Source organism: Xiphophorus couchianus, chromosome 4, assembly GCF_001444195.1.
Source record: "Xiphophorus couchianus chromosome 4, X_couchianus-1.0, whole genome shotgun sequence".
NCBI lineage: Eukaryota > Metazoa > Chordata > Actinopteri > Cyprinodontiformes > Poeciliidae > Xiphophorus > Xiphophorus couchianus.
Genome location: NC_040231.1, coordinates 28,333,713 through 28,352,019, shown reverse-complemented (window position 1 = coordinate 28,352,019; position 18,307 = coordinate 28,333,713). Strand labels below are relative to the sequence as shown.

At 40.5% G+C, this 18,307-nt stretch overlaps 1 long non-coding RNA gene across 1 annotated transcript in view; it reads right to left on the bottom strand.

Moving 5' to 3' along the window:
- LOC114142499 (uncharacterized) overlaps nt 1-18,236 on the bottom strand; it is a 62,411-nt gene extending 44,175 nt beyond the window's left edge. Inside the window, exon 1 of the long non-coding RNA XR_003595036.1 lies at nt 18,052-18,236. This is a non-coding gene — a long non-coding RNA (uncharacterized LOC114142499). The remainder of the gene's footprint in view (nt 1-18,051) is intronic.
- Between the last annotated feature and the right edge of the window lie 71 nt (nt 18,237-18,307).

Here is an 18,307-nt window from a genome sequence, read left to right as displayed (position 1 = left end):
CCCAGCAGCTATAAGTAGGCGTGTTTGATGGAGAAGAAAATACAAGGCCCTTAGCTCTACAGACCAAGCAGTGCCAAATGATTTATGTGTGGGTGACTACAGCTCTGTGGCTGATAGTACAACAAATCTTTGATGGTGTACAAGACCAGAAAATCTCCATTTACTTTCAGTTTTGCTTTAGCTCCCTTATTTTTATTATTTTTATTCCTCCAGAATATGAAACATGACTGCTTTTAATGGTTGGTTAGTCTCCAGTGTATTTCCAGAACCACGTTTTGATTCTCGAAGCTAACACGTTATCATTTTTCCCTGCGCTGATGATGAGGTTTCTCTGAAATGTGAGACTTGAGGACGAAAAGTAAACATTAGGTGTCTCGTATTCAAATTAAATAGTCATCAAAGCGACAGATGGAAAAGCTGCAGCATTAAACAGAATAGAGGAGATCCATCTAAGCGGCCCGGCGTTGTGCTTATCCTTTATTAATAGTAAAGAGAGCAGACACTGGAGCATGGACGGCTCAAAGCAACCTTGCTGAGACAGGCAGTGTGCCTTAAAGTGGCAAGAGAGTCTGAGCTAATTTGATGGGTTTCAGCTCTGCTCAGCTGCCACCTATCACCTTCACCGTCTTTTTCTCAGAGTTCTCACTTCCCCGGTAGAATCCATTGATTGGCGACCTCCGCCACGCGCCAGACATGCGCAAACAGTAAGAGTCCCTGACAGGTGGAGTGAATCCCATTGATTATCTAATTACAGTGACACCTGTCAAGGGATGGGATCAGACAGCAAGTGAACAGCTGCTGCACCCCGTGTGCTGGAAGCTCCAACAACGGGCGAGTGAGGGTTTGAAGGTCTTTGACAAAGCGAGGTTGTGAGGGTTTGACGGCCGGATCAAAACAGCACATGATGGCCGACTGTGTGGCAAGGCCGTCGTGAGAAAGTGTCTTCTTCTGCGATGGACGTTGGGCATATCTAAAGACGTGTATTAAACCGGCACCCATGATATTCCTGTATGTTTTTTATAATGTGCGTGTGTTCAGGTGAAGCGGATCAAATCGACAAGTGACACCCTGCATTTTCTTATGATGCATCTGCATCAGTTTCAGTAACAAATGTGTTAGGCAATATCTTTTTAAAAGTGCCAAAAGAAAAAAGAAAGTAATACTGGACTGTAATTTACTCAATGCTGGAGAAATACTAAACAACTCTTAAATTCTTTACAGATAAAATATTTTTTTGAATTACAGACGAACGGAATGGTTTGAGTAGATTATTGTATAATAACTGAAAGACTTGGGATCAAACACCAAACAACTATTCCTGATAAAGAAGCCCATATATGCTTTGTCCAGTCAACAAAAATAACAACTCACTCAACGTCTAACGAGAACAAAAGTTTAAAAGGTAAAAATGTACGTGCTGTTCATTATTCACCAGTAAAAGTTCAAGAAGAAGAAATTGAAGATGTCAACAAATATTCATGGCCATCATGAATTAATTAATTAGTTAGCACTACCTGCTTCAAGATTTGGCTCAAAAAGCCCAGAAAAGTTTGGTTGATTGTGACTGAGGTGGGGTCTCTTCACTTCATACTCTTGCAGATTTTTAACTAACAGATTTTGTTTAAGCCAACGGGCTCAACTAATGCAGAATGGTGGAGATTTTCTCAGCTTGGAACTGGCTAAAAGATAAAAATTCCTGTTATTATATATAGTGCATCCCCTGCTTAAGACAGTGTACTTTCTTCTGACACTTAAAGAAATGATTGTACACAATATTGTGAAGTTTGGCTAGAAACACGTTGTTGAAAGACCTAAAGTTCTTCTCTTTACATCTTAGGATAGATAAATGGTTTCCATGGACCTTTTAATCGTTTTCTTAATGCTTTACACCCATGCCAGAGCCATAAACCACTTCAATCTTTGCTGATTTTGAAAGCTCTTAAGATGGCACACAACTGAAGACTTGAGCTGACCATGCACCACTTTAATTAAAACCCATTTGGACGTGTCCTTACTTTAGGATAGCTGTTATTTAGCTACCGTCAATGTAAAAAAAACAAATAAAACAAAATTCAGGCTACATCTCAAGTGTACCACTTCTACTATATATTCCTTTGAACTGTCAAGAATGTGAACTTGTTTTGCTGCATGTGCAAGTGCACTTTCCCTCCCACCTGAGAATATCTTTGCCAGTGTTCTGCAGAAAGACGCCGCTAGCTTGTCCTCTGTACATTATCTAGCTGCTGAAGCGCTGCTCCTGGGGATAAGCAGCTGCCAGAAAACTGAAGGATGACAGCTAATGGAGTTTCAGACAGACATGTTCTTGGACATCTTTTTGTTGCTCCAGGTAAGGAAAAGTTGAATCAACTTTGTCAGTATGGTTGTATTAAGAGGATTATAAGCAGGGGTGTTTTCGCCTTAAAAAGCTGCATTAATTTAAAAACCCTTACCAAGAACATGCACAAATATTTTTATAGCGCATGCCAGTCATCAACATTTATGCCCAACGACGGACTCATTTTCAAGAATTCACAGCAGATTTGTGTACTTCCTGACAAAACTGTGAATAAAGCCTAAAGCTAGCAAAGTGACAACAGTGCCTTGTAAGTTTAACCAATTTGCTTAAAATGTTATAATCAGATATCTCTATTTATTTCACTGGGATTTTATTTGACAGCCCAGAACACAATGGTGAATAATTGTCAAATGACCGGAAAACGATACAAAGTTTTCACATTTTGTTTAGCAAATACAAATATTAAACGTGCTTTATGTATTTGTATCTGAATCTCTTTACGGATATCGCTAAATTGAGTTTTTTTTTAACTCCTGAAGTCTTGAGATACAAGAATATTTATAACAGAACAGGAATCTCATATTAGTGGCAAAGCTAACTTGATGTGGTCAGCTGACCCACAAAGCTAATCACATCGCATTAGCTTTGTGGCGAACTGATTTTCAGCAAAAAAATAAATCAACTTTGTGTATTAGCCACAACATTGAAGAGAAATGTTGTGGCTAATATTTCACAACGGTTTAAAGTGAAATGTGAGTTTGTCTTTTCTCTGAAGGCCTGAATTTTCATCATAGATTAGGATTTGGGGACACGTACTCTAGTGACTTGTTAGACACAACGTTTCGGCCCTGGAAGGAGCAGCAGCCACATTATTAGAGGCATGTTTTCATGCTAAAATCTAAGAGAGAGATGCTGGGTTATCTTCTCTGTGTACATATTTTACACTGCAGCAACATTTACCTCATAAAGAGCAACTGGGAAAAAGGTTTAAGGGGACAGTTCAAATTTATTGATAAAGCTCTGTTCCGCGCACACAGATGTCATATCAAATTTGTAGAAATCTAAAGGTTTGGCAGGAGACTGTAGTTAAGTCTGCGGCTGCTTTCTGGCCAGAACAAGACCCGTGTCTTTAACGTTTGAATGTTCAACGACGCCACCAGCCTGTAACAGCTCATGACGGGGTGGATCAGAAGATCGTGGGATAGTTTTAACTAAAACGACTCATGTCTTTGATGTCGCATCTGTCCAGTTTACACTCCGTCAACAAACCTAAGAGTTTCTTTCACTGTTGGCGGACTTGAAGTCAACTGACACAGCTGAAAAGGCAGGTCGGTACAGCTAGCGGTTTAGCTTCTGCTTTAGCTTAGCAACAACAATATAACAGCTGTCTACCGCAGTGAGTGAACGGGAGCCAGCAGCATCACAGAACTTCATCTAACTAGCTTAATTTATACTTTACAAACTACTTTCATTTTCTCATCTTGTCACCTGTATGACAGTTGGTAAAAAACGTCCAATATTTATATTTTTAAACATCCTGTTAAAAAGAGCTCGAAATAACTTCTGGAATATTTCTCTAAACTTAACCAGCTGAGATGATGCTGGTCTTCATATTGTGACTGTAGATGCACAACATTAGCATTTTCTTATGAATAAATCAGCTCAAGGGCTTCCTAATCTTTCTTTTAGTATTCAGCAGTTGCTCTACTAAAAGAAGATGATCACCTAAAGAAAAATAAGGAATTAATAATATAGCATGTACTGTAAGAGTCTAAAAAATATATGTTTTTTTTATTCCCAGTACCTGAGAGCCATCTGCTTGCAAACATGTTGGAAAGGTGATTTATGAAAAATGCCATCTGCCCCTCCGCTGCTTCAGTCAGACGGGATATTGCTGCTATTTTTGTGTCCAGCGCTAAACATATCGGATTCCTGAGCAAAGTGTGAGTTTCCCTCAGGAATCGCGTCTTCGTGTGGCAAATTCATAAACAAGCACAGAGGTCAGCAACCCATGTGTTAAACATGAGATCCTGTTTCAAAAATAATGAGTAGTTTACTATTAAGTTATTGGTTCAAATTATGTTTCATTGATAGAAAGGATGCTGGTAAAACTACGGTTAAAATAGTCCATTTAGAAAAAGAGAAAGTTATCAGTGTGTTCACAGTCCTAATGCTGCCACTGCTCAATCAAAACAGTTTATAAAAGCATTTTAGTCACTTTTTATCGGTTTTTTTTTTATTTACGAAGGATTTTTTTTTTTAGCATCAAATGATCAACTGGTAAATATATACAATACTTCCACTGCATTTCACAACATTTCTAAACCAAGTGCTTTTAGCAACAAAAAAAGTGATTTTTATTTTGTCAATGATGTCAGAAGAGGCCCAAGAATCAAACTGATTAGCTGGCATTAGGAAACCTTTTGGTGTTGCTTTGAGTTGAATTTAAGTTACAAGAGTTAAATTGTGACTCAAGAGTTACAACTTTGCATACTTGAGAAAAGGTTTACTGTACTGATTCCAAATGAAAAAACAAATACGGCAATTAAAGTGTTCAAAATAACTCTGTTCAATTGCTTTATGTTGTGCTTTAGGTGCGTAGAAGCTTGTTTTGAGAGGCTAGATTTTAACCTAACTAAATAATAATCAAAAGTTAAGGCCACATTTTCCTATTTGGTCAACAATGTCAAAAGTGTGTTTAACAGAAAAGCATTTCAGCTGCCATGTCACACCAAGGCAATGCCAAGTTTCCTAAAATGTTGCATTTAGGGCGAGTCTTGCCATAGCCGTACTTGGGTTTTCTGTTCCTTTCCAAACTTTTACCAACATATATAAGTGTTAATAAAACATCCAAACAAAAGTTCCGTTAAGAAATCTCGTCCGAATTTCCTTAATTGGCGACAAAAATCAAAAGGTTCACAGATTGTTTGGCTCCGCCATCTTTGGAAAACCATAACACCAATTCATTTAAAGGCAGGTTCAGATCTACTTCCATTTGATTGAAGTCTATCAAAATGACAACAGGGCAAAGGTTATTGTTTTTCTATATATAGATATATTTTCTTATATTTCAATAAAGTGCAGTCAGGGTGGCACACTTTTGCTGTTATTTATTTCCTTCTATGATATATTTTTTTATTTTTTAGATTGTCGCAGCAGCGCCCTCTTTAGGCAGTTGGCGCTCTAATAATCCATGTGGCCTCTGCCAAGAACTGCCCCTGCTGGAAGTAAAAAAGAAAGGAAAAGAAAGAGGGATACATCCAGCACCCTCATGAACCCAGCAGCATCCGGTGCAGGTCCACCACGTTCCGAAACAGCTTTTTCCCACTTGCCATCAGACTGCTGAACTCTTAACTGGACTGCACTCAAAAACTGGTCTCCACTTTATACCTTGCACATATACATAGCTAAATAACTTCCATTTTACTGTCAGTCCTGCAATTTATATTTTATATTCATATTTTATACTGTATTTTATTTTATTCTGGAGTAACCTCACAACATTGGAACCTCAAAACATTGTCCTGAGCCGTATGCAACGAAATTTCATTCTGTATATACCCTGTGCATGCAAAATGACAATAAAGTCAGTCTAAGTCTAAGTCTAATGAGCTGCAGGAGGTGTTGCTGCTGCTGGCTGACAGGGCGAGAGAGGAAACTAAGGGGCTGGTTTAAGAGCTCAGACCGCAGATGGAAACCAATCACCAAATTAAGCTGAAACCAGAGCATACACACCTTAAACACTCAAGATGTAAATAACTCACTCAACTTCCTCAAATGCAAAATTTCACCCGCGAGAGCTGCTTTTCCCCACGTCAGTTCAAAATGTCCTCACAGAACCAGTAAATAGAGATTCTTACAAAGCTATAGAACCCTTTTGTAGTTTCTTATCTTACTCCAAGTCAAGCTCCGTCCAGGCCTGTCGCAATAAACAATAAATCAAGCAAATTCAATCATTTTCATTTGCATGGTTTATGGTTTTTCTCTCGTCGTTTTCTACCAAAAACCGGATACTATAATGTCCAGTCGGGTTGTTTGGGCTCAACCAGCCCTTACTTCGAAGAATAAACTTTTACAGAGAATTAATAACTTACTTTATTTGTTTTTTCTTTTTATGTTGGATAAATAGTGTTAAATATTAAATTGAATTTAAAGTTTATGGATCTTTGCGAATGTGTTCTTGCATTATTATGCAATTACCATTGTATGACATGAAAATGGTCTCGAGACAACGATGCTATTGTTAATCGCAATTACCTCTGGGACAATGTATCGTCCAGTAAAACTTATCGTGACAGGTCAACCTCTGGTAAGTTTAACTTTCCCTCCTGAGACCTTCTCTGCCGATTCTCTGTGGAAAGTAGCTTCTAAAAAAACCAACAGGAATGTTCTGCCAAACTGACTCATATTTGTTGAAGAGGCCAACCTTTGGACCTGTGGTTGTGTTAGTGTTTTTGTGTAAAGTTGTACCTTTCCTCCATATACTTTGGATGTGTGCTCAGCTACTTGTAGTGACTTTTTGAAGCACTCCTCCCCATTTACGTCCATCCCTATCCCACCACTGATCCGAAGTGAACCAATTGACATTGAAAACGTTGCACTTGAAGCTACCAGCGCTCCCTAGCAGCTTCAGACTGACCTCTGGTAGACAGAAACAGTATTAGAGTGAATCTAAGCATCCCTCAAGTGGAGAAAAGGGAAGGAGAGGCGAAACTGGCTTAGCAGCAGAGCAAGCTAGTTTTGTCAAAGCTAAACAGACATCTGAAACGCTAAGGCGGTCCGTTCAGATTTACTGTGCTGATTGTGGTGTATGAAGCCGAGGAATCAAGGAGAGTCCCAAAGCTCGGTTTCTGGTTCTCTCTTTCCTCTTTCCTCTCCTCTTGGATTAAAGTACAGTACTTCAGAGTTAAACAACTTCTCGATAATCTTGGACCTTATTCAGTTCAGATGATGTTAATTCACAGTACACAGTGGCACAGTTGGTAGAGCTGCTGCCTTGCAGCAAGAAGGTCTTGGGTTCGATTCCCGGCCTTTCTGCACAGAGTTTGCATGTTTGTGGGTTCTCTCCGGGTTCTCCGGCTTCCTCCCACAGTCCAAAAACATGACTGTCAGGTTAATTGATCTCTCTAAATTCTCCCTAGGTGTGAGTGTGTGTGTGCATGGTTGTGTGTCCCGTCTGTCTGTGTTGCCCTGCGACAGACTGGTGACCTGTCCAGGGTGACCACGCCTCTCGCCCAGAACGTTAGCTGAAGATAGACACCAGCACCTCCAGACCCACTAGGGACAAATGTGTTAGGAAATGGATGGATGGATGGATTATGTTAATTCCTTATAGTAGTAACAGTGGGTAGAATTAATTAGTTGTTCTTGTTAAATTTCAGTTTTTGGTTTCTGAATTTGGTTTCAGATTTACAAATTTTCCGAATAAATTTGTAAATCTGTAAATACACAGATTTATCCTTTAGCTGTCTGACAGATTGCCATAAAGAACGGATACATTTATTTAAAATAAATTACAATCAGTATACCCTACAAAAATAAAAACCTGGATCTAACTTAAATTGTCTGATTGGATATTATTTATTATTTGGTACACATGTAAAGTATTGAGTATAGCAAAGGGCCTGGGAAATCTATCAACAACATAGGACATTAGGACAGTCGTTGCCTCCCTGCGTAATTAAGCTTGATTTTCATTTTCTCTTTAGTTCTTTGTCAGCTGGATCAATCAGCGAACAGAAGGAGAAGTTATGAACGATGACGTTGATTTTCTGCGCTGTTTCAGAATTGTGGTCCGCCTGTAGTTTTAGCAAAGGCAGCAGAGGAAGTGAACAAAAACGTCCAGTTCATGTTGGCCACGCTTCCAAATGTTGAATTATCCTTAACGGACGCCTCATTCGGATCGGCATTTACGGCGCTGGCAATTCCCGGTGATCCTCTTACCGCATTACATAGGTCACAGGAAAACGTTAGCGATTGGGTAACATTTAAAACCTTAACAGAGTCCACGCCTCCAGGAAGCGATCGTTTCTCAACAGCCGACAGCCCAGACCCTCTGGACGGAGCGAACAGCGTAGGATAAGGGTCCGGTTTTTACCAAGCTAATCCAGAGACGCAGGATCTGAATTGGTAAGAACCACCAAGCAGAGTTCAACTGATGAAAGATCAGGGTAAAGACAGAAACACAGTAAACGTTCCCTCAGAACAACAGAGCGCGAGCGAGAGAGACCCAGACAGAGAGGAAACCATGGTGTCTGGCAGACAGAGCTCCAATTAGAGTAATGTGGAATAGAGAGAGGTGCATATGCGTGTTTGTGTTTGTGGGAGATCAGGTGGAAAGGAGGTCACACTCTCCTCATTGAGATATTTACAGTCCCCCATGAATGCCCTGACCGAGAAAATAGGCCTAGGTGAGAGAGAAAAACGAAGCCCTCCTGATTCGGTGCCTGCTGACTTGACAGAATGGGAAAAAGTGGAGGCCTGTCCCTTCCTCAAGGTCAGAGCACAGCCCAGATTCATCATTACCTGAGAGGAGCAAATGACTCGAAATGTCACCTGGCCTTTCCACATTTTACAGATCGTTATCATAATTCAATATTTATCAGTGCGGCTGCCATTTCCCAGCAGCAGAGATGCAAAAATGACCCCCCCCCCCCAAAAAAAAAGTGGAGTCTGAACCCGAATCTCCTCCCGCAAAGGTAAATGTGACGATTCGGAAATGGAGCGGGCACAGATATATATATATATATATATATGTATATGTATCCCAAGGACTGAGGTTTCCCCCCACCTGGTTTTGGAAAAGGGAAGCCTTTGATGAAACGATGGAGTTGTGGTCTAATGAGGCTCGTTACACGGCGATCGGTCGCTGCCAGAGTAGAGGTGGCATCTCTGCGCCTCGGCCAGGCTGCTAAAACACTCCTGCTGTTCTCGGTTTGTTCAGCCAGGCTCGATCACAGCCAGCTACACTTTGCGGCTGTACATCCACAGTTTCAATTATTCAGTGCCCTGCTGCACCCCTGCAAACAGAGACGGAGCACACATCCGCTGACGTTATCGCTCCGTGTCAGGCTCTTTTGAGATGCTTAACCCCTAAAGTTAAACACTGTACTGCAAATTAGCGCCGTATTTCACATTGGAAAATACGATCCGAGCAATACACTCAGCACCAGGCAAACCAGAAGGGCTAAGCTGCTAATGATTAATGTTTGCAACATCTATTCGGCCCATTGTCGAGAGCAGAATTTCAATTGGATGAATAGTGTCTGCAAATATCAATTTTCTTTATTACTACATGTAGGACTGCAGTTGACAAAATTACCATGAAAAAAAGACAATATCTCTTTGTGCACATATTCATGTTTCATCCCAAAAAGCTTTTTTACTATGAGGCAAATCAGTAAGACTTTAGTTATGCTGAAAAATGTTAGCATTACACTATCAGAAGGAACTTTGATGTGAAATTGATATCAGCCATTGGAATAATTTACATTGGAACCAAAACACATTGGTTTGTAAATGGCCTTTTCAATAGTGGTTACATTCGAAGATCATTAACTTTATGTTGGTAAAAATAAAAAATAAATCTTTTTTTGTTTCAAATTGAATTAAAGCTGTTGGTTCATTCAGCTGGTATTTTTATTTGTCTTATAGGTGTAGAAATATGTTTCTATAGGTTGTTTTTTAAATGACTACATAAACTCAACAAAGTTGAGAACTCTCATAAAACACGTGGCTGAAAAGTTTCACGTGTTGGATCAAGAATTTTGGTTGCCATCTAACTTAAGCTCGTTTGGCGACGGCATAATATTCCACAATCTGAGCCAGGGTTTGCATCTGAATGTCAAATGGAAGTGGCTTAAGAATGGAGCTTTGAGGAATCCCTTTTGTGATATTAGTTTGCTCAGATGTATAGTTACCTCACGAGTCCATATCTACCACATGAGAGCTGAGGCAGCATAGAACAAGCCCAGACAAAACCTACCTACATCACCTACAGAGATCTAAGATTACTAATGATTATTGGTGGAACTTGTCTTGGATTGACCGGAGGATCCAGATGGTTCTCCCAAGGCTTGGAAATCAAGCAGGAAACTGTAGCAACCAAAAACAAGCTGTCTCTTAATGACCTGTGTCATTTCATACATAGGTTTGCTTACAAGGATGTTTAGTTTAACTAAATATTACCTATGTATACAAAACTGTTAGAGGTAAAGAAGAACGTCTTAGCTCTTCCTTCCTTCATTAATGAGAACAAAAATTGCTACAATATTCAAATGTTACATTTTCTTCATCCCAAGATGTTCATGGCCTGATTTTTACAAGGATCTTAATCTGTGCAAATGTTGAATTTGTGAATCTTTTTCCCTTCAGTGTGACATACAGCACTAAAAATGTTTTCAATACTCACTCCATTACTAGGCAACTAAAATACGTTTATTTTAGCTAGAATTACAAGCCATTATTCTTTGTTGCTTTTTTAACAATGTAGGAAAAACCAGGCGAGCACAAATATGTGTATAAAAAATTGAGCAAGTAAGTGAAAAATTGCCATAATTTGCCTAATTTAGGTGACTCAGATGTTGAACTTGCATATTTTCTACTCAGAAATGTGAGCGTGTTCATTAATATAAATGCATTTAAGTAGCTTGGTTACATTAATTCTTTTTTATGACATTAATTCTAAAGGGCACATTTTTCAAAGGAGAGACTTTTATGGCGTAGGACGGACCATTCATCTCCTTAAAGTCAACGTCAGACCTAACTTTTCTATTAAGAGTGGCCAGTTGGCTTTGTAAGGTGCTTGAGGCTCAGAAACATAAATAATTTCTCGGGGTATCTTTGGTAAAAAAAAAGATGTTTGTCTCTAAATACATCTGAGTACATATCCCGCCAGTCAGAAAGACGAACTGTGTTGCATTATAGTCTCTGAATTTTCTGCTTACTAATCCGGAATGTCGATTTTTGGCTAAAGCTCAGACTTGCTGCTCTTCCTTCTCTGTTTCTCTGGAAGGCTTCCCCTGCAGAGTCCCAATGCTGGATACAAACTGTTTCCAACTAGAGAAACTGGGCTAATAACACCTTGTTACTCAGCTGGATAAAACTCCTATCTGTGCTGCCTGCTGCTACATTATGTTCAGTAGGAGTCTCTAAAGAGGTATAAGTAGAAATCCGGCTGTCCCTCTTGACAGCTGGGGCCCTGGGACAGTGTGTGATGTCAAGTCCTGGGCTGCCTTTTAGCTCTGGGCCCCTTTAAATTATTTAGCTTACATCATCCAGCCCTCTGCCTTTTGGGTCTGGATCTTATGCTTACTAGGTCACCGCTGACAGCTAATCTGTAGAGGCTAGAGGTATGATCCTCGCTTGTGAAACTCGCAGGCCTCAGAGCGTTGAAAAAGAAAACAAGAAGAAAAAAAGTCCAACTTTATCGTTTTTGTTTTTCCAAAAACACATTTTTGAAACAGACAAACTAAACCAGTAACCATTTCAGTTTATTGAAATTCAGTTGTAATACCACAGTGTGATTTACAAGGAAAATCTTTGCCTTTTTTTTCTGTTTCTGTTATTAGACACACGAATGAAAGCAGCAGGTTTTTGAACAAATGTATGAAGCGTTTTGTGGTCTCATGCAATGGTTTCCAGCTCTGCTCCTCCAGGCACACTGCCCTGCATGTTTTAGGTCAAACTCATCTTAATTTCAGGCTACATGGAGATCATAAATATACTAAAAAGGCCGGTGGTGGCAAAAATGAATGGTAATGGTAAAACTACCCATTAAACAGTTAAAATATGAATAAATTTGTGTCTCTGCATTCAATGAGTCCTTCGAAAAGTTAAATATTGATTTTTTCTTTTCAAATTTCCTGTAATTTGGCAGAGTACAGATAAAAACTGCTTTAATTTGATCGATAAAACAACATTTACACACACAACTGTTTTCTTGGAGGCTCTATATACGTGTCTCTCTAGAGACTGAATGAAAAACGTACAGCGGGCTTCAACTTTGACATGTGTTTTTGGTGTTTTGCTGCTTTGACGTTAACAGTTTTTTTCTTGTTTTGTTGTTGTTGTTGAACTGCAGTTGTTTGAATCAGTTGTGTTAAAGCGGGGAAGCATCTAAAACACACAGGACCAGTGCGTCTTGAGCAGCAGGACTGAAAAACACTCACCCAACATGCAGCGGCTTGCAAAGGTTGTCACGTCCCTTGAAAATCTTTACACTTTATATATAAAAATTATCACACGGAAATGTGGCTGTATAAAGGATTACGAAATATTTTTTGTTTTGAAGTGTAAGCTAGGGAGGGAAAAAAAAAATGTGAGGATAACCCTTCGTTCCAATTACAGCAGCGTTTCTCAATGCTGCTCCTCGGGGACTTTACTGCCCCGAGGAGCAGCACAGTCTGCATATTTTAGCTGCGCCTCCGGTCCAGCACACCTGATAGCGTTAGCTTCCGCTCGCCAACAAGTGCTGCGGAAGCCTGTTAATCACCCACTTATTCAGGCCAGGTGTGTGGCGGGAGAGAAACACCTCAAACATGCAGGACAGTGGTCCTTGAGGACCAACACCGAGCAACACCGAGGTACAGCAGAAAGTCCTGGAGTGGTGGTGGGTGTGCTTGGGGAATGTTAGGGGGCTGCTAGGTGATGTAGTTTTAGCAATCTGCCTTGCTGCAAGGCATGAATGTTTGGCTAATTGGACAGGTGGCGGCGATTGTGACTCAGGGTTTAGTCGTCTTGGAATCAGAAGGGAATTATGGGTTCGATTTGAGCTTTCCCCATCGCATGTCACTGCGCCCCTGAGAAAGGTACTTGACCCCATGTTGCTTGTGCGTTGGTACGCGAGTGGGATCGGGTGAATGTGTGCAAAGTGCTTTGAGTGGTGGGAGCGCCGTATAAAATCAGGCCATTTCCCATTTAATTGGCTTCTAAGAAGCGGTACGTTTAATTGTGCTGCACGTTTCAACAACAAAGCTATTCAAAGTGCTTTACGTGATGAAAACGTAGAACAATGAACAGGCAAAAACGGATCGGTGGGTACATGTATGGCTGACTGTACCGTCTGTGTATTGTTCTGAGATTAGCTTGCAATCTGTTGCAATCGGTTTAAACATACTTTTTGTTAAATCGGGTCTGTAACTTGAGTGCCACTGTCGAGCTCCAACACATCTGAATTAAAATGGTTGACTACTAGGCCTTTGCTAGTCTGACCATTGCCCTTCTGCGCTGTTCTGCTAGATTCAAATGTCTGGCCACACTTCAAAATATTGATCTAACGTCAACAGCCGCCTCGTTCGCATCGGCACTTTTCTCTTCGCATTGGAGGATGGTTGTTTAAAGCGCCGACAACTTCCAGTAAGCTTCATAGCATTGAACTGGCGCACTGCATACATCACGGGCAAACGTTAGCGATTGGGTAAAATTTAAAATTTCAACAGAGCCCAAGCCTCCAGGAAGTAACTGTTTCTAGATAGTCGAGAGCCCAAACTCTCTGTAGGAAGCAAATAGAGCAAGATAAGATGCGTAACATTATTTAGCTCAGCTCTCTCTTCAGGAACGTGTCACAAAGGCTCGCGTTCACTCTCAGACACTTCAAATTCATTCAAATTTGTGTTGTGTTGCATTAGTAGGGAGGTTAAATTTTCCCTTTCAGTGCATTTGACTGACAGGTGGGAGGTCCATCAGAATGAGAAGCGGCAGGGAGCGAGGTTGTTTACATTCCGTGATTTATTTTTTGTTTTGTTTTTAATTCAGAAAAAAGGGTGCCAGTCAGGACTTCACAGCGCCACTATTTATTTAATTCCATTCTTTTTCTTTTCTCCCCGAGTTCTTGCATCAGGGCTCTCTCCAGCCGTTGGTGCCCTCGGCAACGGGCCTGTGCTGGGAAACAGTCCTGCATTCAAAAACAACAACCTGTCATAGTCTCATACCCTCAGCATCAAATTTGACCTCCATTAAATTATATGATCTTCCTAATCAAATGGGGTCTAGATTTGCCTGCTTTGCACAGAAAGCCACTCAGAGCTCCTGCTAAAGACCTGCACAGCACCCCGTTTTTCTCCTCCATCCCAACGTGTTGACAAAACAGACGAAGGTGTCGTACTGATGCTTAGCTAGCAAAAAAATGCTAGCAAAAATCAAGACACGCTTATCAATCTTTGCTAAAACTGTCCTGCATAAGGACTTTGAACAAAACAATAGTTTATGCTTTTTTTTTTTTTATAGCCTAATGACGTGTAATGAAGTTTTCAAAAAGTGCACAACAAGCTTTTGAGGGACTTGTGTGAACCGGAGACTGACAGGATGCAAATAGGGAAAACAGAAATAAAAACATGGGGTTTACATGATTTAAAGTGATGCGACATGTTCAGGTACCCACTTTATGAGACCTTCAGTGAGCGCAAGCACATCTGAAGTGGATCTCTACCTGAACGACCTTTAGCTCAGCTGTGTGTCAGCATATATATCACTAGACTGTATCTGAGTTCCACTAGATTTCAGGTTGCACAGCCAAAAACGACGATTTTTTCAGATGTGTTGGGCCTAATTTGATCGTCCACGAAATTCACAATAAAATCCCACCGCCGAGGGACTTTATCCGTGTTATTTGTGCGAAGACACAAATTAGCCCCACCACTGCTGTCTTGGCGCTTGGAAGGCTGCGATTGAAAATGCTGTGCGTGACATCAGAAGCGACCTTGGACGTTCAGTGATTCATTCACACCGATAAAACGCCGATCCACAGCTCGTCATTAGGAGCCGCGCCGTCCCGACCGCGGAGAAAATAACTCGTGCGTTTACACCTGTGTCGTCGCAGGCTGCTGTCCGCCACGATCGCAGCAGAAGCTCACTCGGTGTGGGAGTCAGATGTGCAAATTTGTCATGAGAAACTGGAGTGTGGGAGGCATGTCCGCAGTTGCACTGTGTGCCGCTGCGGCTCCGTTCGCTTCCAGGATTTTTCTTTTGTACTGTTGCAGGTTTTCAGTTTTAACAGTCAGCAATAGGGGCGTGCAGAGGCAAAAGGAACAGTGTGTTAAATGAGTCCAGTTTTGTTTGGTTCTTTAATTTTTGCTGCAGAAGTGGGGAAAAAAAAAAGAAGATGAAGTCTCTGTTTTTTTTAAGAATAAAAACTTTTATTGTTACATCGGGTAATTAGTTTGTAATCAGACTGATGTGCAGTTAAGCGCTCGTTGCAAAGTTTTTATGACATCTGCTCATTTACATCCAATTGAAGTTGTCTATTGACCCCTTTGAGTCTCTAAGAAAAATTAAGCAATATTAAATTCTAGCTCAAATTAGTTATTTTTTTATTTAGTTGTTGCCTTTTTATTCAAATTGAAAATTGTGTATGATCTTACCTTTATTTGTGCATTAAGTTGTTAAATTAAATTAACTAATGGAAACATGCCAATTTTGAAAAAGCTTGTTTTTGATAGAAATGTTTTGACACGAGGATGAACGTCAAAAAAAAGCGGATCATATGACACAAACCATGGAGAAGACAACAGGAAGTAGATGAGGACGATGGTGCGGCATGTTTTCTAGTGACTTATTGCATGAACAAACTTATTTACGTGTGATTTTATTTGATTTTCTTATTTAATAAAAATGCTGCAATTGAATTTTTTTACATTAGTGGAATATTGACAAATTTTGTGCACATTCGCAATAGAAACAAAAGATGGGAAGCTTTTGCCTGATATGCACGTCTCAAACAAATACAGCGTCATTTGAAACGGTGCACATGTGGAACATTCATGGGCGGAACTAAGGGGCAGTATTCTACGTTCCCCTGCACAACTTCAAAAGGTGGCACCAAAACAAAGCAGATATGACTCCCAATGGGCTCTTTGCACGTCAGCCTAAAACTGCCGGGGGGAGAAGGCTGACGAGCTGAATTCAATGAGAAGGTGTGTCCAAACTTTTGGTCTGTACTGTACGTCAATGTGAAGCCCCAGCAAGTAAGCTGGAGAAAGGTTGAAAGATGTTTTAAGATGCATGAGGAAGCACAACCACCTCATAGCTTAACAGTAGAGCAGCTCTGGTGTCGGAGTTCTAGTTCAGCTGACGGTTCAGGTTCAGAGTTGTTGCTTTTAGAAAAATATGGCCGTGTTCCTTAAGGTCTCTGTGTTATTTCGTCTTATTACTTTTGCATGCTTCTTGTGAAGAGCTCAAACAGGACGGTGTTTACAGCAGTGTGTACAGGCAGATCAGTTGCTCGGCTGTCTGGCTCTGGTCTGCTGGTCGTTCCCATAAACTCGCTCTTTCGGGCTGAATACAGAAGTGATTGCATGGAAATAACAAAGGACGGCTCCTTTATTTACCATCCGTCTCCCCCCGGTAGTTTTAGGCTGAAGAAGCTGATCCGGAGTGAAGTGAAGGCTGTAAACTTTGCTGTGCGGCGTTAGCTTTACCTGGTAGAAACGAATATTTACAAGCCACCGCCTTCTTAATTCAGGATCGTTTGGAAATCCATGAATATTTAAAAGCCCATTATATTAGAAAGACAACAATGTGCATGGTATTGTTTTATTTGCGTCTGAAATACGACTTTGTCTTTTCTACCTGTCATGGTAACTCAAACCGGAAACAAGAAAGCCGCATTTCTCTCATGCGGATGTGACGTCAGCGCCATACGTGCAAAAAGCCCACTATCACTAAAGTTTGCTACTTTGGTTCATCATTGTTTTTCATCTATTTACAGTGACAGCAAAAAAGGAAAGTGGGCAGAACTTTGCTATCGACTGAATCTGTGGTAAGCAGAATACTGACTTAAAATGCTAAGGGGGGGGAATAGGTTAAAGTACAAATGCAGCAGCCTGTAAACATTTCTGAAACCCCAACAGAACCACCTTAGCACAAACGAATGAAGTAATAAATGTCAGCAATGTCTCAATCAAACAAAAGTCTGTAAAAACGTGAATCCTTTTACAACCATCTGAAGAGATCAGTGTGGACAAACTTCCACTGTGTTTCTGGGGCAAAATAATTTCCTGGAAACGAGTCTCGCTCTTTACGCTAAGCCTTTGTTGGCAGGTCAGACTTTATCTTCTCCAAGAACAGAAGATCACAAGTTAAGCCATTAAAATACATTTTCTAAATTAAACTAAAAATTAGAGATGGGCTTGTTCCCCAGAGCGTCTGAGTGGAATAGATAAAATCACACAGTGAACATAAGTCAAAACTTTAAATGTTTTTTCCTCTCCTCGAAGCCTGTTGGCCTTTTTCTCTGCTGTTGCTCTCAGCCATCATGTCACCGTTAGTGCTGCTGCAGGCTTCCTCACAACCGGCACAGCAGATGTAGCCGTAGCACCAAAATGTAATTTTGAAATGTCGGTTTTACCTGGCTTGAGTTCAGTTTTCTCTTTATTATTATTATTCATTCCTAGAGCCTTTCAGCGCCATCTTGGCGTCTGCTCTCCGTCTGTGTATGTTCTGTTCTGCCGTGAGTGTCAGAGTGAACAGAACCAGGAGAGAAGGGGGAACAGCTTGGTCAGTCAAATAAAAAAAGGCTTCCTCACACTCTTGTTGTTAGGCACACTATTAAATCTGTTTGACTTTCATTGTTTTATGTACTTCATATTGAGAATTACATCTTAAATTCTAAAAATGTTTTGAATTTGAAGTTTTTATTTTCTCCCTCTGTTACAGGCATCTGTTAAATTAATCACTTAAAAGGGCATTGTTATTTAAAATATATATATTTTTTAATCTTTACATCATGTTATAATGTTATTCCTTCATCAAAAACCTACCTGGAGCGTTGCCTTGATGCTTTCATGCATGTTTGAAGAATCCTTAAATCTCCCATGGCAACCATTCAGCTGTGCAAAACACCTGGGTGGACCTAGCTCCACCTTCAAGGAAGAAGCTCCGCCTTGGTTTTGCCGTTTCCAAGCTACCAAGCTTCCGCCTCACATCGCAGCCCTCCCACGCAGGAGTTTCTTAAAGAGACAGAAGCCCAGTTTTAAGGCTCAAGTCATAGTTGATATATACAGCATTTTTATAACA